Below are 24,269 nucleotides of genomic sequence, written 5' to 3' on the forward strand. Positions count from 1 at the left end.
GCTCACTGACCCATGTGGGAATCAAACCAGCAACCCTGTTGCTCAGAGCTCGTGCTCTAACCAACTGAGCCATCCGGCCACCCGACGCTCTTATTCTTATGTCAATTTAACTCATGTAGTTTTTGTTTTATTTTAAGAAATTCATTTTTGATTTGTCAGAATGATAGCTTCTTTTTTTTAAAATTAAAATTTGCAGAAGATATTGTAAAGTTGGTCTTCATTTAGTAATTTTTTGAGTCTTAAATTTACAAATGTGTTTTCTTTTAATTAGGAAGATGTACTTCCATTATCTTCAGATTATCTTTATTTTGGGTCTCTATCTGCCCTCCATATTTATTATGTCTCCTCAATTTCATTCTTAGTTTTCTTTTTGGAAGAACTTTTCAGATTTGTCCCCCACATAACTTATTCCAATCTCTGCAGCACTGAAATTTACTCTTTTTGCTTTTAATACGTTTGTGTCATAGTATTCTTATCTGCCTCTATTGTAATTTCTTCTGACCTCTCAGCTAGTGCTGCTGTGTCATTATCTCATGTTTTATCTTATATGTCTTTGCATTTTATTAAGTTGATAAAACAGATGTCATATATAATTTACTTCTTTTCCCTACATAAATGGTTTTGAAATTCTTCTTTTCATAGATTTGAAGTGCTATGTTCTCTTTCTTTTATGTTGTAGAATATTTTATAGGGCTTCTTCATCCCTTCTCTGTATAACTGAACAAGTTCTCATCTCTAGTGTCTGGTGTTTGCTGGCAAACTAGGTAGGTGGCCTTGCTTCTGTTTAGTACTTATTGCTGTCTGGTTGCTGTTCAAAATTCTTTTAACTGCATAAATTATTTCAATGTCTAAGCACTATGCTGTACACCTGAAAATAATACAAAATAATATTGAATGTCAACAGTAACTGAAAAAAAATAATAAAAAATATCTTCATGTGAAATGCTCATTGACATAAATTTAGATTCAGGAGGAATTAGAGGAGTGGGCAGTCTCATCAGGGGAATGATATCCCTTTTCCTCCCTGTGCATTTCATTTAGCTGTTTCCCTAGTGACTAACTTTCTGAAGCTGACTTTATAGTAGTCTGTTTTTTTCAGTTGTAAACGGGGTCTCATGTCTGGAATATTTGAGTCTAGCTCTTGTCATTTTGCTTTCTGTTTGGTGATATCAGTGTAGCAATTCTGCTTTCAAATATTGCTTCTTCCTCAGTTGCAAAATGGAGGCTGTGCCACTTGCTCCCCATCTATTGTATCGTCACCTCATTCCTCTGACAAGGGCTTCTTATATTTATGTTAGTGTTGTCTTTTAGTTGTATAAGTTATCAGTGGACCCCTGGTGATTTCATTTTTGTTTTTTGGTTCATTTAGAATATACCTAACAGAAAATCTTCAAAATTACTATTCCAGTGTTCTTTATTCTAGTACTGTTATTTTTGCTTTTTAAAATAATTTCTAATATAAATAAATAAATCCATTTAAATGGATATCTAGAAAGAGTAATATGAGTAGGTAATATTTTTCATGTCAACTTCTTACTTATAAGTTATACTTTGTTTAAAAAAAATCTTTGCCTGTTTGATAGGTGAATCATACTCATTGCTTTTCTTTTCATTTGTTATATTATTGATTTTGAATGTTTTTTCTCATTTATTATATATATAATGAAATATATATTTATATTCTTTATCTATTGTGGTATAAGTTTTCTTTTGAGCATTTTACAGATTGATAATATTATGCCTCCCTGATAATTGTTATAACTATTCCTTCCAATTGTTATAACTATTCCTTTTCTATTTTTTTTTAAATTTATTTTTAATTTATTGGGGTGACAATTGTTAGTAAAATTACATAGATTTCAGGTGTGCAATTCTGTATCACATCATCCATAAATCCTTTTCTATTTTTAATGCATAAAATGTTACGTTAGGCATTACATTTAATGAGTATGATTTTATGCTGTAAAAGCATTTTCCATTCTGAAATGTGACAATAATTGATCTCTTTTGGTCAAATTTGTATGATTTCACGTTAAACAAATTATATATGCTTATTTCCCCCTATTAAAACTAAACAAATTATGTTCCTATTTCCTTGAATGGATTATTAGATTTATTTGGGTATTCAGTATATTGTGCTAATAATAATGTGATTTTTTTTTTCACTTCCCTTCCAAGATTCTCCAAGCCTTTACCTCATTATCTCATTAATTCACATAACACCTTTGTGGGTTAGGTAATAACTGTGATCAGAGTTCCACAACCTGTTTTTAGAAAATTTCTAGAATAAATAAGGCTTTATTTTGGTAACAAAACATTTGTAAGCAGCTATTAATCACTAGCTAACATCACATTTCGAGTTAGGATAAAAATGTAATCCCATTTAATGGCAACTTTGCCACCTTTTGTTTTCTGTCTTCATTTTTCAGTCAATGGGAAATTTGCTACTCTTATACCTCTTTCGTAAATGAAGTAGGTTGAGTATGATTGAAGAAATGGATATTTGAAATTTTAGATTAGTGGTTCTCAATTTTGTCTTCATAGTACAATTATCTGAGAAGCTTTTAAAAATATTAATACTCAATATTTATCTCCAGAAATTACTAATTCATTGTTCTGTGGTGGGACGGGGCATTAAGAGTTTTTCAAAAGCTCCCAGGTTATTTTAATGTGCAGCCAAAGAAGAAAGCCATTATTTGACATCAGTGGTTCTCAAAGTGTGATCCCCAGACTGCTCTCTCTCCTCGGAGCTTGTGAGGAATGTACGTTATCAGGCTGCACACTGATCTGCCGAATCGGAAACTCTGGTGATAGAGCCCAGCAGTCCGTGCGTGTGCGTGCATGTGTGTGTGTGTGTTTAACTGTAATTTAGATCATTATAGATTCACATATAATTGGAAGAAATAGTACAGAGACCAGTTTCACCAGTTGTATGTGCACTCGTGTGTGTCTGTTCTGGGCAGTTTTATCACATGTGTGCTACCACCACAGTCTAGACACAACAGGAATCTGTGTTTTGCCGAGGCTCCAGGGGATTCTGATGCAGCTAAGGCATGAGAATCATCTTTTAGAATGAAACTACAAGAGCAGGCAGGGACAGTTTTTTCATAAGGATTTGTCTATGTACTCAAAATGTGCTAACAGATAAGCGGCAGTCTCACCTGGGAGCTTGACAGAAATGCAGGATCTCAGGTCTCCTCTCAGATCTAATGAATCAGAGCCTGCACTGTATACAAGATTCCCCAGGTAATTTGTGTACACATTGAAGTGGAAGGATACCTGAGGAATAGGTTAAAAAAAAGAAAAAACAAACTCAAGCAAACGAAAACACCAAATTGGTTTTTGAAATTTTGTTTAGATATTTATTCTTCTAATCAATAATTCTTGTAGTAAAGCTAAAATCAGTTGTTAAGCAAACTAATATCAGTTTTTCTGCTTTTATAAGTCATTTTAAGATTCATTATACTATTATTTTTGTCTGTAGAAGTGTTGTTTTTCTTTTTACCACATATATAAAATTTGATATTTTCTGTTAGTCTTACTATTATAACATCTTAAGTGCAAGAAATACGACAATCATCATCAGCTTCATCAGTATCAAACTTGAATGTGCCCAAACCCATTTTTCTCCATCTCTTTTTTTCACTTCAGTCATTTACTTCTGATAAAATTGGAGATACTGGGTTTGTTTCTGGCTCCTCTTGCAGCAATTTTGATGACTATCATTATTTTATGCTTTCATTTTATGATATTTGTTTTGAGAATCTGAGAAAGAATTTTAAGGAAAAAGTGCTACAGTGAGGAAAACAAAAAAGAACAGGGTGGGTAGCCCTATTAATTGATTTCTATTTTGTCCATTTTTTAAATTCTCTTCTGCCTGGATACCCACCAAAGAATAAGTGAGCACATTTACAGTTTTGTCCTCTACACTCTGTAAGGTGTCAGAGAGTAATCAGTGAGACTAGGGATATGTAAAACCATGACAAAATGAAGAAGAATGTGTGAGAGGGCCATAAACAAGGGAGGACGCAGCTCAACCTGGGGAAGGTGTTGTCAAATAGGCTTTCACTGAGGTGCATCTATTCACACTGCATGTAGAAATCTGAGTAGGAATTTGCCAGGCAGATACATCAGTCAGGGTGTCAGCAGAAAACAAATTCAGCTCTGATAGTGCAAATGAAGGCACTACATACACTAGTGTAGGCGGAGGCAGGGAAGGGAGGAAAGGTGGGAAAAGGGGAGGGGAAAGAAGCGCAGGCAGGCCTCATTTGATTGCACTACGCTTTATTGCACTTCACAGATATTGCAATATTTACAAATTGAAGGTTTGTGGCAGCCCTGCACTGAGCAAGTCTAGGTGGCATTTTCACAACAGCATCTGCTTATTTCATGTCTCTATGTCACATTTTGGTAATTTTCATAATATTTCAGTTTTGAATTATATTTGTTATGGTGATCTGTGATCAGTGATCTTTGATGTTACTATTATAATTGTTTTGGGGCGCCATGACCACACCCACATAAGATGGTAAACTTAATCTATAAATATGTTGTGTTTTCTGACTGCTCCACCAACTCACCGCTCTTCCATGTCTCTTCGTCTCCTCGAGCCTCCCTATTCCTGGAGACAGAACAATATTGAAATTAGGCCAGTTAATAACCCTGCAATGGCCTCTAAGTTTCAAATGAAAGGGAGAGTTGTATGTCTCTCACTTTAAATCAATAGTTAGAAATGATTAAGCTAGTGAGGAAGGCATGTTGAAAGCCAAGAAAGGCTGAAAACTGGGCCTCTTGCACCAAACAGTTAGCCAAGTGTTGAATGCAAAGGAACAGTTCTTAGAAGACATTAAAAGTGCCACTCCAGTGAGCACACAAATGATAAGAAAGCAAAACAGCTTTATTAATAATACAGAGAAAGTTTTAGTGGTCTGGACAGAAGATCAAACCAGCCACAACATTCCCTTAAGCCAAAGCCTAATCCAGAGCAAGGCCCTAACTTCTTCAATTCTGTGAAGGCTGAGAGAGGTGAGGAGGCTGCAGAAGAAATATTTGAAGCTAGCAGAGGCTGATTCATTAGGTTTAAGGAAAGAAGCTGCATTCATAACATAAAAGTGCCAGGCGAAGCATCAAGTGCAGATGTACAAGCTACAGCAAGATTTCCAGAAGATCTAACTAAGATAATTAATGAAGCTGACGTTGGGGCTCCAAAGATAATTTTTCCTCCCACCTTCTAAGTTCTTCTAGCTGGGCTAATAATTACACTTAACAGAGACAGATTAATAGGAGAAAATGTCCAAAGTTTATTTTACAGATATATATTTGGGGGGTCCATAAGAATATGAGACCCACGACAGATCAGGCAGTTGAGGCTTATATGCCATTCTGGAGCTAAGGATAAAGGGGATTTGCAGTTTGGGACTTTGAAGGGCAGGAATGAAATTCACATGGAGATGGAAAAGCAAATGTTTGGTAAATAAATGGTTTGCTGGGCTATCTCTAACCATGAGACCCAGAGAAGACTTTGATCAAATGGGCCTTGCTGGGTTTCTCTCTATCACACCCTAGTTTATATTAAAGTATAGTAATCTGTGATGCTATTTCCCTTCCTACAGCATGTTCTCTAAATTCCTTTTAGACAGTTAGGGGGAAGGTCAAAGGTTTTTCCTGAGTCTTTTGTTTGTTAAAAACCAGCTTAAAATCAATATCCCAAAAGGGGGTGGCAAAACTTTGCTTCCCTTCTGTACTTAACACTAAACAACAGATTTTCAACATAGATGAAACAGGCTTTTATTGGAAGAAGAGCCCATCTAGGACATTCATAGCTAGAGAGGAGAAATCAGTGGCTGGTTTCAGAGGACAGGCTGACTCTCTTGTTAGGGGCTAATGTAGCTAGCAGTGTTTAAGTTGAAGCCAATGTTCATTTACCATTCTGAAAATCCTAGAGTCCTTAAGAATTATGCTAAATCTATTCTGCCTGTGCTTTATAAATGTGACAACAAAGCCTGGATGACAGCACACCTGTTTACAATATGGTTTCCTAAACATTTTAAGTCTACTGTTGAGACCTACTGCTCAGCAAAAAAGATTCCTTTTAGAATATTACAACCATTGACAACGCACCTGGTCACCCAAGAGCTCTGATGGAGAAGTACAATGAGATTAAGGTTGTTTTCATGCTTTAATACAACACTCATTCTACAGCCCATGGATCAAGGAGTAATTTCAAACTTGAAAGTCTTCCTGTTTAAGAAATGCATTTCATAAGGTTATAGCTACCACAGGTAGTGGTTCCTCTGATGGATCTGGGCAACGTAAATGGAACGCCTTCTGGAAAGGACTCACCATTCTAGATGCCATTAAGAACATTTGTGATTCACAGGAAGAGGTCAAAATATCAACATTAACAGGCATTTGAGGAAGTTGATTCCAACCCTCATGGATGACTTTGAGGGTTCAAGACTTCAATGGAGAATGTAACTGCAGATGTGGTGGAAGTAGCAAAAAAGCTAGAATTAGAAGTGGATCCTGAAGATGTGCTTGAATCACTGCAGTCTCCAATGTGGAGTCCACCCTGTACATGGGTTCTTTCTTTACTATTCCTAAAGTCTGATTCTGTGTCAGAACCTTTTGGTAAGAGTTTTAGGAGGTATATTGTACCTTGTATGTATGTACCTTGTTCCTCTTCTGACAGTGTTAGAGTTTTAAATTTATATCAATCATAATCTACACCAATTTTTATACTTTGGTAACCTGTTGTACTTTTGGGATCTATAAATAGTTCGTGCTCCCTGGAGACTGAAATGCTCCATTTTACTATCAACCTTCTTGAGCAGGGGTTGGCAAACTTTTTTGGTAAAGGGCTAGATAGTAAATAATTTACGCTTTGCAGGTCAAGAGGCAAGCTAGAGGATATTATGCAAGTACTTGTACAATAAGAGAAAAAGTAAACTTCAACAAAATTTCGATTGATTAAATTAAAAATATAACAATTGAGTATAATTTCTTTTTGTAATACAGATTTGCTAATGAGAAGAATGGAATTCTTTTTGTTTTGGGAGGATAACATTTCACTTAATTTGTGTATAAAGTTAGTGTTCTCTATCATCAGCATTGTTGCAAATATTTATCTCTTAATACTGATCTGTAATAAGAATTTACACATTTCATCTTTGAAAATGTCTTTTCACATAGAAAGGGGCTGCCAAATAGTGATATCAATTCACAACTATCTGATTTTAATTGAGCGTATTCATTGCCTGGAAGGCATTCATAGAATTTATTAGAATTTCTCCTGACATTTTCTTTCTACATATCATTATATTGCCGATTAATCACTTACAGTTGAAAGTTAGGTGAAAGCTCCTCAAATGCACAGTAAAATGGATTTTGAAATACGGAAATTTCTTTTGCACTTGCATCGAAGTCTGAGTAACACTGCTGTATTTTAAGCTCAGAAAATGTATCTGCTGCAAATGTGTGTGGGAATGGAAATCTCACTTTTTGTTTTAACTTTTGCCAGCATGGGAAGTACATGAAGTAGCCTGACATTATTTGTGATTCAAACATTAGTTGTCATTGAAATGACTTTACTGCCATAAAGTTTTGCATGTACTTGCTGTTTTGCCTTGTAATTTCAGGTGGAATTAATTAAAAACGTTATCAAGTCCACAGGAAAAGCTAATCTTCAAAGTTATTCAGTGTTCGGTGATAGTGGTTAAGAGTGTGATTCTCCTCATTCAGGAAAGTCTCATTCTTGACCAGGAGTCAGGATATTCAGCTTCTGTTTCTGAGAAAACTTTGTGGGGCTATCAGAACAAATGAAGATGACCATTAATACTACTGGTTTAATGTCACATGATAGATTCATATATTTTTCTCAACGTTCCTGCTGATGAATAATACAATGAATAACCATAGGCTTTAAACACCCTACATTTTTACAAGCTCTGTAAATTTGTCCAACTAAGGCTCTTTTTGCTCCACACATAATTTTTACCATCCTGTTATAACATATCTTAGCAGATTTTACTTACGTTGTATTGAATTAGTGGTTTTTTCATCTTCTTTGGAAATATTTTTGTTTATAGTTGTTCCGTGCAGCCTAGTCATAGAGGCTGATTCTTCAGTCACTTCAAAATCAGTGTTGATTCCTTGTATAAAGAACAACTAAGCAGTATCCATAACATCTGTCAACTCATCAAAGCCAAGGAAACCACTCAAAATAATGTGTCTCATTTTAAAATTGACTATTGATATTGCTTCCAATGTCTTAAACTCTTTGAACAACTGTTCTTACCAAAAGACTAATAGTCCGAAACAAGTTTGTTTTCTCTGGACATATTGCTTCAGCTGCTGCAATCAAACATGACTTAATTAACTCACCATTGGTAAATGGCTTTCCTTGTTTGGCTAACAAATGAGCCACTCATGAATTCACTTTGGTTACAATCTCATTTTCATTTGTTTACTTTTGTGAAGAAATTCTGCTGTGATGAGATATTCTGTTTTAAATGTTGTAATTTTTCTGACTCCTGCTTTTCCTGCGAGTTGGGAATATTGCGAAGCTTAATCGGGCATGTATTGTATTCTTTTAGTACAGATAGAATGTCATGGAATAATAAACAAAATGCTTTGTCATCTAATTCAATAACTATATAGTCCATCTTCAGTGTGTGCTAAAAGTATGTCATATTTTCCTCTTTTCTGGTTTTGATGTGATAGGTATGCAGTGGTAATAAAAAAATTGTGATAAAATAATACGCATGACATTTGAAATGCTGTTGAGTTATAACTGTCACTGTGATTTGTAGTGCACCAAGCAGGTATGCAAAGCAGTGAGTGTGAGAATGCTGTATGTGGTCTCTGTCACAACCGCTAAACTTTTGTAGTGCAAAAGCAGACATAGATGTCAACAGATGAACATGGCAGTGTTTTAATAAAAGTTTATCTATGGACCTGAAATTTGAATTTAATGGAATTTTTGTCTATCATGAAATATTTTTCTTTTCATTTTTAAAAAAAACACTTACATATGTAAAGATAATTTTTACTTTGTGTGTCATATAAAAATGGTCAGCTGGCTGTATTTGGCCTGTGGGCTGTTGTCTGCTGACACTTGCTACTGAGCAAGTGTAGGATCTCAGAGTCACTGAAGAACACAGACGGCAGGTCTTGCTTTCAGACTTGGTATAAAAGTCAGGAAACCTCTGCTGTCTCATTCAGCATCAGATCCCCATTCAGCAGATAGATGCTCAGTAAGCAGTTTTTGAGTAAGTAAATGATAGACAATTCTGGCATATGATAAGCCTATAAACGTCTGTGGGATGAATGAAATGAATGAATGACTTAATGTATATCTTACACAATATATGGGATTCTAAAAACAATGAGATTAAAATGAATTGTTTAATCTTAGGTTAAAAATAGGGTGGCTAGCCCTGAGAAATACGAAAAAGTGTTCAGTAGCTGGGAATCCTTTGGGCTGGGCCACTCATTTAAGTAATAATAACTGGAGAGTGTATTATTTTGGATAATTCAGGTGTGAGGGAAGTTGTAGCAGACAAACTATATACTCTATGGGTTATTTCAGTAAGGCTCTTTACGGTTATGTTTTATAAATAAATTCCTTGAAAAAAGCTATGCAGAAAAAAATGGAAATAAAACTAGGAGCTAATAGTGTTTTCCGGGGGGTGAACTCAGTGTATTTTAGTTATTCAATGTACTGGACTATTTAAATGAAGCCCACCCTCCCAAATTAATGTGTGCTTTCAGGAATCCGGTTTGTCTCTAGGATATGGGTAACTCTGGGACATAGGACTGTTAGCCAAAGGTACATTCTCCACTACAGTTTCAAACTCATTTAGATTGCATGCAGATGAAGAAATCAGTGAGCTTTTGCTCATCCCCTTGGGCGTGGGGCTGCCCTCTTCCATCAACTCAGAGGCGTTTCTTACTCCAGCCGTCTTAACGTCGTGTTGTCACTTACTAGAGCAAGATTGGATGTGACGTGGCGTCAGTCCAAGTTTCTTGTTTGGTTTTGTTCGAGAAGGGTTGGCATTCTGGCTTTTTTACATCCTAACTGTGTCATCACAGGCAAGGTGCTTCCCCTTCCAGAGCCTTGGTTTCTTCCTCTGAGGAAAGTTGTAACATGATCTACTTCAGAGTTTGAGTGTAGAGATTAAATGAGACAATATGTGTCAACTGCTGAGGGCAGTGCTTGGAGAAAGGTAACGGTAGATATTTATATTAAATGACAGATTTCATACTTTAGTATTTCTTCATTTAAGATGACTAGGTGACTATTGACACTGCATAATGCAAGCTTATTATGGACAGAGTTAACAGTAACTACTTACAAATGTTGGGTGAATGAACTACAGCCTTTTCATACCCACAGGATAGCCCATGGGTCTGCTGTGCATGTGTGTACAAGACGTTTTTAACTACTATTTTGTTAACTAGTATTTTTGTTGTTTTCTTACTTTGCTTGAAAGAGGTTAATGCAAATTTCGTTAATGAGATTTGTGAGAAGGAATACAAGGGCTATTAATCATTTGTTAGTTTATCCATTCGTTGTTTATTTCAACAAATGCTGATCACCTTGTGCAAGCACTGGGGACAGTGAAGGACAAGATGGGGACCCTGCTCGTAAGGTGCTCACTTATAGCTGGGAGACCATCAGTCAGTGAGTGAAGCAGTAATAGAGTAGAGCATGGGATACTGGGAGGAACGGAAGGGGCGCCTAAGCTGGCTGTGGGAGACCAGAGATTTTCCCAGAGGAAGGAAATCTCTGCTGAAGCTGGTGAAGTAGTGATGAGGGGTTCGGACTGGCAGCAGAGGGAGCAGTGAAAGTGCCTTGGAGAAGGTTTTATGGGGCAAGCGATCTGATGAAATGCAAACGCTAGCTAAAGGCAGGAAGGAGCCTGTGAAAGGTTTTAAGCACACAAAAACGTTTGTGTTTGAAATGTGATTTTGATAGGTGTGCAGGACAAGTGAAGGCTGTGAGCAGGGAGACCACTGCAGAGGCTGTTGCAGTGTGCCACGAGAGAGGAGATTGTGGCTGTGGAGCTAGAGAGAAAGGGAACAGATTCGAGATCTACTAAAGAGTTAGAGTTGATTTTATTTGGTCCTCATTGAGGGCAGGGATGTGAAAGATGGAGGATTAAATAATGATTCCCAAGGTTTTTACTTCAGCCTCTGGGTGAGTGTTAGTGCTATTCACTGAGATAGCTAACCTGAAAGGAAGAACAGGTTTTGTCGGGAGAAATGAAGAAATACTGAGTTCTTTTCCAGTCATATTGATTTTTCAGTGATTATGGGACCTTTGGATGGAGATTCCCCCTAAACGTCTGCAGTTTAGGAAAGGCATTCTAGCATGTGTTCCATCTCCCAGGAAGCAGTCTAATCGTTTTTTGGGGGGCACCAACAAAGCATGGGCACTTTACCCCTCAAAAAAGAACATTAGAAAAATCTATAAAGAAGTGATTTAAAATTTAAAATACTTTTAAGTTTTGTGTCAATTTAAAAAGCATAATTTTAGTTTGTGGTTTAATGTTGCTTTTATTTTGAATGACGAAGGCAGTGGGCACTAGAAGGACAGATTTGTGAGTCACTGCCATAAAGATGATAATGAAAGTGACTGAGCAGACGAGCTTATTCAGGGAGGGAATGGAGAGCAGCGGTTTTCTTTCCTGACCGCACACTGGAATCACTTGGGGGCTTTAATAAAATTCTATAACCTAGACCCGTCTCGAGAAGTTCTGACTTAATTGCCCCACGGTGACCTGGGCCAAGATTTCAGAAGCACTGGCCTGGAGTGGGAAGAGGTCCCAGTAAAGAATACGGAAAATCACAGCAATTAAGGGTCAAGTAAGACAGGTAGACTGCCACAGAGTTTAAGGAAACAGCACCCTTCAGGAGCAGGCGTATCTGCATCATATGTGCTGGATTCAGATAATTGAGAAGTTCAAAACCAACCAACGAACCAACCAACCAACCAACCAAGTGACCAACCAACCAACCAAGCAATCAACCAACCATTATAATCCTCCGAAGTCCCCATCACTACCAACTAAAGTATCCCGCCTGGGATGTATAAAAATGAAAATGACCGCTATGGTTAAAGATTCTGTTATAAACCTACATGCTAGAGAAGGGAGCTTGGGAAAGGAATTCATATGCATTGGCCTCAGTATGTATGTATGTATATGTAATTTTTCTCTTGTAGTATTATATAGCTATAAGTCTTAACAATGATTCAGTCCAACATAGGAGGAAACTTGAAAGTGGAAGCTTAAGTCTGGAAGCAATAATGTTTTTTTTAAATTGTGATATGATTCATATACGATAAAATTCATCCTTTTAAAAGCGGCATCCATTTCTCCATCTGGAAGGATGTTGGTATTAAGGGAGTGTACATAGCTACCATGTCTTCCAGTGCTTTGGCGAAACCTCAGATGCATGGTCTTCTGGCCAGGCCCCTGCGATTTCATATTGTTGGAGCAGTCATTGTTTCTCTGGGGGTTGCAGCTTTCTATAAGCTGAACCAAGGAAGAAGGCGTATGCAGATTTCTACAGAAATTATGATCCCATGAAATATTTTGAGGAGATGAGGAAGGCTGGTATCTTTCAGAGTGCAAAGTGATTTCGGAGTGTAAAGAATTTCTTTGAGTTGACTTCCAAGGAAGTTTGTCACTGACCTGTGTTCCAGAACTATGAAACATGGATATGTGGGCTAAGGGATAGTTTCTCTTGATAAATAAACAAATGTTGTAGACAGTAAAAAATAAATAAATGAGACGAAAAATTCATCTTTTTAAAATGTATCATTCAGTGGTTTTAAGTATATTCACAAGGTTGTACAACTACCACTACTAATTCCAGAAAAAAATGTAGTTTTATCCTATGTGATAGGATAAAAATTTGCTTTTAGTGATTTTATTTGTAAAATATAATTTTGTCTAATAGTATATTATATAAGACCCAGTATTATTTTATATTGTATTACATTATATTATATTATATTATACCCAGTATTATATTATATTATACCCAGTATTATATTATATTATATTATATTATATTAGACCCAATCTTACATTAAAATAAGACCAGGTCTTATATTCATTTTTGCTCCAAAAGACACATTAGAGCTGATGGTCCGGCTAGGTCTTATTTTCGGGGAAACACAGTATGAACTTACTCAACACCACCAAAAACAACCTCTTATTTAAAAAAAGTTATTTGACTTCTATATAGTGAAACCTAGCATCACATGCTATAAATAATAGGTAACAGTAAAAATAAATATAATGGAAATCAATAATGTAAGATTCAACTAAAGCAAATATTTATCTTTAATATATGTTGAATCTCTCCTCTCATGTCCACTTACTTCCATCACCGCTGCCCCCACCTTGGACCACAGTCTCTGTCTCTCTCACAACACTGCAATCCTCATTCATGTTTCCCTGCTTCCACTCTTGCCTCCCAAGCATTAGAGACGCAATCCTTCACTTGGCCTTCATGTCTGACATGATCTGGCCTTGGTACCCGGCCTGTCCTCATCTCCCACAATCCTCCTCCTCTTTTACTGCTCTCCAGGTAAACTGCCTGCTTTCATTTCCTCAGATGAGTTACTTTCCTTTCAGCCTCTAAGGCTTTGTTCCTGCAATTACTTTAATCTTCCTGGAACACTCTCCGCCTCTTCTCTTTACCTAGTAAACTCCTACTCATCCTTCAGATTTCGTGTCTGATGTCACCTTCTCAGGAGCTCTTCATGACCACACCCCCCATGCTTCCTGCTCTTCCCTCCTGAGTCAAATCACCCATTATAAAACTTTAGCCTAGGGGGCCGCCAGGTGGCTCAGTTGGTTAGAGCGCGAGCTCTGAACAACAGGGTTGCCGGTTCGATTCCCACGTAGGCCAGTGAGGACTATACTGAAAGACGATGCAACTATACTGAAGGATGACGACTTGTACTTCTAGTAAGTTCTAGTAAGTTCTCTAGGTAGGTCACATCCAATGAGGTCAGCACTAGACTGCATAGTGGTGTTGGGGGATCAATACTCTAGAAAACTCAGCAAAATGTTTTTTGTAACTGTCTTTCCTCTTTGTTTTGGAGGTGAAATGGAGGAAGGGGAGGGAGTACAGTACTGTTATATATTTCTCTGGCTTTTCTGGGAAGAAAACAACTTCTAAGTTGAGTTCTTCCTGAAGAAACTAATTTCCAGTTATACCTGTAACAATTTCCCTATAATTGCTTCCCCTTTCACACTGTCATCGATTCTGTTCTAATCCTGACTCCCCATGTCCGTATTGCAGCAGCTTGGTATATAACTGTTTAACCATTTTATATACATTTGTGTATGGCAACTCACGGAACGTTACAGTATGCCACTGAGAGAAAGAAGGAAGTTGAGGTGAGGTAGGTCCACTCCGGGAATGACTGCAGAAGCTGTGGTCACAAGAAGGGGGGTGGAGTGGGCGTTAGCCCCAATTATATTCTTTAAGAGGCATAGAAAAGTTGAATCCAATCTGGGTTTAATATCAGAGATTCCAGTTATCATGGTACCATGGGCAGAAAATAGCAGTGTTGGATAGAGGCCACAGGGAGTCAGGTGGGCCTGAGGATTTCCATCCCAAGGATCAGTTGCCAGAGACCTGGCTTCTGTGGGTTGTATGGGTATTCATGTCGGGAGTGGGCCAGGTTGTGGAAAGGGAGAGGGAAACTGGTGACATTAAGCAGCCTTTCAGAGCAATGGCTAGATGAGGGGATGTCGGTGGCCAGGCTGTGGTCCCGGTGGGGCCTGGAGGGGGATACTAGGCAGGTGACGGAAATTCAGCCGAGGATACATGGTTCATGCAGCACTTCCCCTGTCATTCCATACTACTGATTCTGCCTCCTAATCCCTGAAGTCTGTCCCCTCAGCTCTTCTCTCCGCCTCCATGCTCTCCTTGCCCTACTGCCTCCTCTAAGAAAATCTGAGTGTCACCATCCAGCTCAGAAGGCTTCTTCGCTGGTTCCTGCTGGCCAATACTTACTGAATATTTCTTAGTGTTTCTATACAGTTGATCCTCATCATGTATGGACTGGGTACTGTGAATTTGCCTTTCATGGCCATTTGCAGCAGTGTCACCTGTCATGCATGTTCCCAGCTCAGGGCGAACAAAGCAGTGCTTTGCCTGCTGGTTTCAGCTCTCATACTTTAAACTCATGTCCTTTCGTGGTCTGTTTAATGCCATGGTTTTCACGTTTTTGGTCCTTTTTCTTGTGATTTTGCTGTTTAAAATGGACCCAAATTGTGGTGCCGAAATGCTGTCCAGTGTTCCTAAAGTGTAAGGAGGCTGTAATGCACCTTACGAAGAAAATATATGTGTTAGGTAAGCTTCATTCATATATGAGTTATAGTGCTGTTGGCTGTGAGTTCAACATTCATGAATCAACATGTGTTAAGTAGGGTGTCCTTAAACAGACACACAGCAAACAAGGCGATGTGTTAGTGCATCCACGGAAGTGGCAGGCCAGAGGCTCCCGGATCCTAGCCCTGTGTTTGGACTAAATCAGTGCTCACTGTGAGTTTATAGAAGAAAACCACTGCAAGTAACTAGAATTGAGTGAACAGTGACTCAGTTTTTACACACACACACTGCTATTATCCCTGTTTTACAAAAGTGGAAACCAAAGCTTAGGGAAGTTAAATAATTTCCTCAAGGTCCAGTGAGTGGTGTACCTGGAACTAAAACTCAGGACAGTTTGACTCCAAGGCTCATGCGCCTAATCCATAGGCAGTGTGGTCTCAAAGCCTTAGCATGGCAGATGAGTTCCCTTGGTATGGCTCTAGCCTAGGGACTCTGCAACAGAGAGTGGGGCGTGGGAGAAGGGGACCGAGAAGGGAGGCAGGCCCAGACAGCAAGGGGGCTCATGTGCCATGCTAGGGTTTTTAGACAACACAGTCAAGTGGTCAAAAGAGAAAAAAGCGAAAATCATCCCATCATATCCTAAACTGAGAAAACCACAGTTAACACCGCTAGGTGTATCCCCACCTTTCCCTCTGCCACACTTCCTCTCTCTCTCACTCACTCATAACCCTTAACATCCATCCTAAGCATCGTGAAAAGAACCTGAAAGTGAGGATCCCTAGGTATGGTTCTTCGTGCGGCCCCACCTACATATAAAGCACTCCACTTCATGTAGAGGGGCTCAGCAATGATCCCTCGTGGGGGAAAATCACTCCTGATTCTCCAGATTGGACAGTTAGAAGGATTTGTGTGCAGGGAGAAGCAGCTAAAGCTCGGAATCCTACACATCTCCCCTGAAGACTCATTATCCTCTCAGGGATTTCTCAGGAGCCAGTCAGCACCACCGGGTCATGCAGAGCCCAGGGGCATCACTCTGTTCGTGGTTTTGTAACCTGCTTTATGTTGTTCATGTTGATGTAGACTTTAAAATTAGCACTGAAATGCAAGAAGAATAAATACAGATTTGTGCAGAATAAGAAGAAAGTAAGATATACAAAGAAAATAGCATGACCAAAAGCAGAGGCCTGAGGGAGGGTGGCATTTTCCAATGAGACCCAGGGTTGTGTTTGTGTGTGTTTGACATGATCTTACTGGCTTGATGTCTTTCTTTTTTTAAGATTTGTTGTTGGATTATTTTTTCCCCCCCGATGTTCTTCCTGTTTTCTTACAAGTGCAGTAATGGAATAACAGTTGAAGAGCTGACAGATTCACATGAAGACAGTTTTTGTAACATCATCTGTCAGGTGTCTGTCTCTTTCTTAGTAGTCATCTGGGATTTTGAAGACCAATGGTAGCCATTGCACAAATGTATTGCTGACCTTAGACCCTGCATCTTTTTTAAACAATGTTCGCAAAGCAGTTTGTGGTTGATGATGAAAACTGTCTGTTAAAATGTACTGAATGGTTAACTCTTTTTATATTTTTCTTATTTACACACCAAATGCATTAATCTGATTTTTAAACTAAAGTGTTTAAGTCATGGCTGCTCTTAAGCACGTTTTTCTTTTGAGCTCTTATATGTTATTCACCATTTGTATATGGGTATCCTCCATAGTTTTGCTTCTTCTGATTTTCCTGGTAAATATATATTCCTGAAGGTTATATATTTTTTTCTCAGCTGGAAAATAGCATCCAAATGTTTTAATTCTTAATAGAATTAACTTTTTTATATCAATGGAAAAATCTTTAAAATTGTTCAGACAAATCATATAGAAATATACACATATACATATGTGTGTGTGTGTATGTATATATATATATATATATACAGAGGGTGCCAAAAAATGTATACACATTTTAAGAAAGAAAAAAATGTATTCATATATACCGATAACAAAAGATGAATAGAAGTCACGTTTGACGTCTGCAGTTACAAGAGGTGCTCAAAGTGGTTACCATCAGTGTCCAGACACTTTTGATTACAGTGAACTGCTTGAGCAACGTTGACCTAAGTGTTAACATCTCTTAAAATGTGTGTATACATTTTTTTGGCACCACCGATATATATAAACTTTGAATGAGAAACCTATAAAAATCACAGAGAATGCTTTCTAAGAGAACATTATTCCATGAAGTATGGTTGTTTACAAGAAAAGGTAATGTTTGTCTGAAACACAGGAACAAAAGTGACTGTAAGGAGCAGGTCTATTCTTAATCAAATAACTGCAAAGTTTCAATGTGAGTAACCTACATACACTGTCCTCTAAGAATTCGTAATCTCAAATCCATATTTGTTTTCATAAAAAGTTGTACAAATATATAAAGACAGAGGATTATTATGTTGCAAGACCGAACTCTAAAATCAAGACTTAATACTGTGTATAAAAATTATATCACGTGCTTTAATTGTATATCATAACAGTAAGTATTATTAAACGATTTCAGAGAATTCATAGGTGAAAATTACTACCAGTGAAGCCCAAAGGAGAAAAACTATGACAGTATAAATTTCCACATAGGTGTTTTAAAGTTAGAAAGCTACACTTTTTTCTCCTTTTACTTTGTATGGACATGTTAAATGATTCTAGAAATAATAGGTATTTAATTCTGTGGTTTTCCACTTAACTATAATAGAATAAGATGTATATCAAATTTATATCTGTAAATTAACCCTAAAAGTAACCCTAAAGCTTTACAGATTTTAACCATGGAGAGCATTATGAGATTTTAAAATGACTTTTAAGTTAATAGTCCCCTCATAATTTGAGGGTATTGGTTTTAATGCATGAGAATTTTCAGCGGAAGGGTATGTACTTCTGAAGAAGGAATGTAATACAAGGAAGTTCTCAAATTCAAATTAGGAAGATACTGAGTGTCTCCGGACTGGATTCTGTCTATATATGTGTATTTCTGATTGTTCTTGATATTGGAATGTCTAGTGTAAGTTTATTTTTATAAGTAACAGCAGAGATAAACAGGTGATTTATCTATGACTCATTCTGTTTATGGAGAATCAATTTTAGAAAGTATTCTTAGGGGTTTTGATGAGATAACTCAGTTTTAGTAGAAATGAGTCAATGACAGGAGTAATAGAAATCTGTTATGATGTTTCAGATATTCTGTAGATAAAAAGTACTTGCAAGTTGAATTCATTATCATAGAGTTTACTCAGGCAGGTACAAAATAGCTACCATGTTCCCCAAAAATAAGACGTCGCCGGACCATCAGGTCTAATGTGTCTTTTGGAGCAAAAATTAATATAATACCCAGTCGTATTTTAATATAAGACCAAGTCTTATATCATATATCATATCATATCATATCATATCATATCATATCATATATATCATATCATATCGTATATACTGGGTCTTATGTTAATTTTTGCTCCAAAAGACTCATTAAAGCTGATGGTCTGGCTAGGTCTTATTTTTGGGGAAACACGGTATATTAATTTTTTCTTTTTATGTATGTAATTTATTGGCATATACCTATTACCTCTTCTGCATCTGGTCATATACCACAATGTTTTGGTTAATTATTTTTGTTTTTTTAATTTTTTGCTGTGAAGTAAGACTTGAAGTTCTTAGTGAAGCAACTGAGTTGCATGGCACGTACTTGGCAGTGCAGGATACAATTGTATAGACACGGAAGGCAGCATGTTAATACAGTGTGTCGGGCACGTAGCTGGGCACGTGCTCATGATGGATTGAGGAACAAGGAATATTAATCTGGCTCTGGAGTAAGAGCTATTTCTGGAATGGAGGTGAGGAGAATCTGCAAGTACAGTTTGAATTAACATTTATCTGGTGCTTTTCGCATGTATTTTCTGTATTATCCTTCAAACAAACCTTGTGAAGTAGATGTTCTCGTCATTTTACAAATGAGGAAATTGAGGTTCAGAGATATCAATTGCCTTAGTCGTAAGTTAGCAAGTAGATTTAGCCGATGTCTTCTGGCTGCATATTCTTTCCCTTTTCTATCAAGTTGAAATAGAGGCAAAGTATTGATTCAAATTAAGGGGAGCAGCACAAACTTTGTGAGAGAAGCAGTGCCTGAAGGCCTTGAGGAAAGGTAACATCTGTATGTATGGAGTAGGGGTGTCAGAAACTGGATGAGTGGCTTCTGGACTGAATTTAGCCTGCAGATGAGTTTGGTGTGATTAGCCTGGTGTTTTTTTTTTATAAAGTCTGAATTTGAATGGCTTAGGGAGAAAACTCATTTTCTAGGTTTATCAGTCTCCACTATATTATTTTCATCTGATTGCACTCACTGGTCTGTTGGGATTCTGCCATTCCTTTAGCATGCAATCCAGAACTGAATGAAGCGCATGTGCAAGACATGGAGGAAGATGTGAGGGGAGTGTAGAGAGCAATGTCATCTGGCCTGAGCATAGGTTGTTTTCATCAAGGGTGCAATGGTGGAGAGTTGTTAGGGACCAAATTGTAGATGCCATCCATCCACCTTCATCCCCAGTTCCCCTACCTCTCCCATAGAATCTAGATTGGATGGGTTGGCCACAATCCAAAGGAGTAGGATTAAAAAGTGTGCTTTATGGTGCTGAGTACTTAGAAGGGAGGGCCTGGAATTTCAAACTTAATTGAGGTAGGTCCAATTTCTGTGAGAGTACTGGTGCACACAGGGTCACAAACCTCAGTCTTCTGAGTTTGGAGAGGAATCATGGTGTTGTGGGTAAATGAGGAAAGGTCTGGAGTTTTGCTGTGAACACTGGATGATGTTTGTGTAGTAGTCCCCCTGTATCTGGGGGTGGTGGTGGAGACATTGCAAGACTCCTAGTAAATGCCTGAAACCACAGATAGTATCAAACCCTATATATGCTCCATGTCACACATCGCTTCTGGTATGGCAATTTCTGTCCAATAAAAATATTACGGTGTGTCCTCGTCCACCTTATTCACTGAATCTGACACGTTGTGACTTCTGGCTCTTCCCCAAAGTCAAAATGACAATGAAAGGTAAACATTTGAATAGATTCAGGACATCAAGGCAGCCATGACAGCGCAACTAAAGACACTCGTGAAAGAGGACTCCCAGAACTGCTTCAGGAAGTGGCAAGAACGATGGGGTAAGTGTGTTCGAAGTGAGGGCGTGTATTTTGAGGGGGATTAATGGCAATGTGTCTTTTACTGTAATACATTCTTTTTAAAATTTAAACATTCACCGTAGTTTATGATCACACCTCATATACTGTGTTTTTGCCTTTACATCCATACCCATGATAAACTTTAATTTATAAATTAGGCACAGTAAGAGGTCAGTAACAATAATAACAAAACAGAACAATTAGAACAATATTCTGTATGTAATAAAAGTTATGCGAATGTGGCATTAAGTAAAATAAGTGTTACTTGAATTTAAGCACTGTGGTGCCATGACATCTGACAACCGCGATGGCTGCTAAGTGACTAATGTGCGTGGAGAGTAGAGAGATAGCATAGATATGCTAAACAAAGGGATGATCCATGTCCCTGGCAGGACAGAGAAGGGTGGTGCGAGATTTCATCACATACCTCAGAATGGCACCCAATTTGAAACGTATGAATTGTTTATTTTTTTGAATTTTCCATTTAACATTTTGAGACCATGGTTGATCAGGGTAACTGAAACTATGGAAATTGAAACTGCAAATAAGGGGGAACTACTGTAGTACTCTTATGGGACAATGGAAGCATGGTGTTTTATCAATAAAAAAATTTTAAGAGTCGGAGAGAGTGGAAAGGTGCAATCAGTTTTGTTTGGGTATGTGTAAGTTTGTTTCTTGGAATACCTAATTAAGACAAGTCCCTCTGACTAGCCACTTTTAGGGTAGGAGTTCCTTCTTTTCTTCCAATGGACTTTGAGTTTTTGGACGAAATATTACCATATTTTGCTGTGTATAATGCACACTTTTTTGCCCAAATTTGTGAGGGAAAAATAGGATGAGATTGTACATGGGTAGTACTAATTCTGTATCTCTATAAATGTTTTTAATTCTTTTATTTATGCTTATGAGTTAAAAACACTTTAGAAATAAAAAACGATATCCATATGCAAAATAACACCCTGGAATACGATCATCGGTTTTTTTGAATTTAGGATGAACTTGGGACGACGAAGAGTTCTTGGCCTTCTATGATGCATAAATATCGTAAATTTGTGACCGGTACATAAAATTTCTTGTACCTTGTATCTGTTCTTATGTTTTGTACTTATTTCTTACATAAAATTTCTTGTACCATAATATAGTAAAAAATAAATGCTAAAATTCCTTTATAATACAAAAAAACAAATACCTAAATGTAAACAAATAAAAATTTGAATTAAAAAATTAAAATGGGGTCTGAACACACAATGTGATATGTAGATGCTGTATTACAGAATTGTACACTTGAAACCTATGTATTTTTACTATTCATTGTGACCCCAATAAATTTAAATTAAAAAAAAAAAGTTAAAACAAAAAAATTTTTTTCCCCTGAGAGTTTGGGCCAAAAACCATGGGTGTGCATTATACACAGGAGTGCATTCTCCGTAGCAAAATACAGTACCTATCTGTGTCTGAATCCATAGCCATATCTGTATCTGGATTTTGAAATCGCAGGCTTCTTTTCCACCTCAGGGCCTTTGCACATGTTTTATTTCCTGTATGTTATGTTCTTCCTCCACTCTTAATGGAGCTGATTAGTTCTTATTCTTAATGCTTTACCTGTCAGCATAAATATCCCTCCTTTGAAAGTTTGTTTCTGACCACCCTATTTAAAAAGTAAGTTATACTGCTACCTTTGTTATTTAATCTTTTGTTAATTTTTACCACAGCATTCATCAATTTATAATTATTTTGTCTAGTTATGTGTTTGTAGCTATGTACCCTCATAGTAATGTACCCCATAGTACTCTCAGGGAATGTAAATTCTGTGAGAGCAGAGACTATGAATTCAGAATCTAGTTTATCGACAGAATGGATGTTCAAATATGTGTTTGTGAATAAATGAATAAATAGCTAGGATACAACTGAAGAAAAAAATACCATGAGTTTTGATGAGCGAGCGTACCATAGGTTCCTATGTCAGCTGGAAGATGTGAAGATGTTTTTCTAATGTGTATTATAACTGAAATTCAATGTGTAATAACAACAGGGGATGCCATATAGATATAGATTAGATATATAGATATAGATTATATAGTTTAAACTGTTAAAATAGAACATTGCTTAATTCTTTTAAAAATTATGTAATTAACACATTTGAAAGTAGAAAGTTTAAATCACAGAGAAGGCTGTAAAGGGAAAGTAAAACTTTTCCTTTCCTCTAATTCCAGTTTTAGTTAATTACTATTAATATGTTCTTATATCTTTTGAGAAATTTTATATATGTATCTCTCTATCATTGCTCTATTTATCTTTCTCTTGCCAGTTAACTAGTAGTTATCTATTTGTTATTTAAACCATTGACAGATTATAAAATTAATATGGTTTGGCTATTTGTTATTTTCGTTTAATATGTCTTGGGTATCTTTTCATGTCAACACATAAAGGTATAATTACTCTTTCTTTAACAGTTTGATACTACTCTATTTTTGAAGTTTCATCCCATTATTTTCTTTCTGTCTTAAAAACTTCCTTTAGCAATTCTTTTGGAGCAAGTCTGCTGGATACAAATTTTCTTAGTTTCCATTCATCTGAGAATGTCACTATTTCATCTTCATTGCTGAAGGGTGTTTTCACTGGATATAGCTTCTGAGTTATAGTATTTTTTTTCTTTCAGAATTTTAAAAATGTTGTGCTAATTCCTTCTGGCTGCTGTGGTTTCTGATAAGAAATCCATAGTCATTTGAATTATTGCCCCCTTATAGGTAATGCATCATTTTTCTTTGGCAACTTTCAAGATAGTTTTTCTTTCTCTTTAGTTTTCAACTGTTTGGCTCTGTATCTGGTGTGGATTTCCTTGGCTTTTTCATATGTGAGATTCATTCAGCTTGTTCAATCTGTGTTTATGTCTTTCACCTGGGACGTTTTCAGTTATCATAAAAGAGTTTTCTCAGCACTGAACCTATTCCCATCCTTTCTTTCTGTTACTCTTATGGTATGAATGTTAAACCTATTGTTATTATTACTTTTCATTTTAAAAATCTTTCCCCCCCTTGTTTTTAAGATTGGATGATTTCTGTTGATCTGTATTCAGGTCACTTACTCTTTCCTCTGTCATTTATAGTCTGCTATTGAGTCCATTTAGTTAATTTTTAAATTTTGGTTATTGTATTTTTCAGTTCTATAATTTCCATTTGATACATACATAATTTTCATTTATCAAATTTCCATTTGGTAAAATTTCCACTTGATTAAATACCTGATACTATAATTTTAATATTCTTTTCAAGAGTATTTGTTATTGTTATTTGAACATTTTTATAACAACTGCTTTAAAGACTTTGTAAGATAATTTTAACATGTGCCATTTTATCTGTGTCTGTTGAATGTCTTCCTTTGTGAGTTGAGATTTTTGTGACTCTTCATATGCTGAGTAATTTTTAATTTTATCCTGGATATTTTGAATTTAATGTTGTGGAACCCATGGTTATTTAAATACCATAGAGAATGCTGATGTTTTGTTTTAGCAGACATTTGACCCAGTTAGGTTCCGGCTGTGAGTTCAAACTGCCTTCTGTTGACTCTGGTTCTAATGGCTATACATTTTGAAAGTTTTTGCAGTGCCATTTGAATCTGTCCTGCACGCACACCACCCAGTGGTCAATCTGGGACCTGGGCTGAGGTCTCTGTTAGTTTAATTTTCAAAGTCTCTGACATACTAATG

General features: G+C 36.9%; 1 protein-coding gene and 1 pseudogene across 6 annotated transcripts in view; both read left to right on the plus strand.

The window, feature by feature from the left end:
- SUGCT (succinyl-CoA:glutarate-CoA transferase) overlaps nucleotides 1-24,269 on the plus strand; it is a 719,436-nt gene that overhangs the window by 163,901 nt on the left and 531,266 nt on the right. The window lies entirely within an intron of this gene.
- LOC117012326 (cytochrome c oxidase subunit 6C-like) lies at nucleotides 12,373-12,643 on the plus strand (annotated as a pseudogene).

The sequence above is a fragment of the Rhinolophus ferrumequinum genome, chromosome 20, assembly GCF_004115265.2.
Source record: "Rhinolophus ferrumequinum isolate MPI-CBG mRhiFer1 chromosome 20, mRhiFer1_v1.p, whole genome shotgun sequence".
Classification (NCBI taxonomy): Eukaryota; Metazoa; Chordata; class Mammalia; order Chiroptera; family Rhinolophidae; genus Rhinolophus; species Rhinolophus ferrumequinum.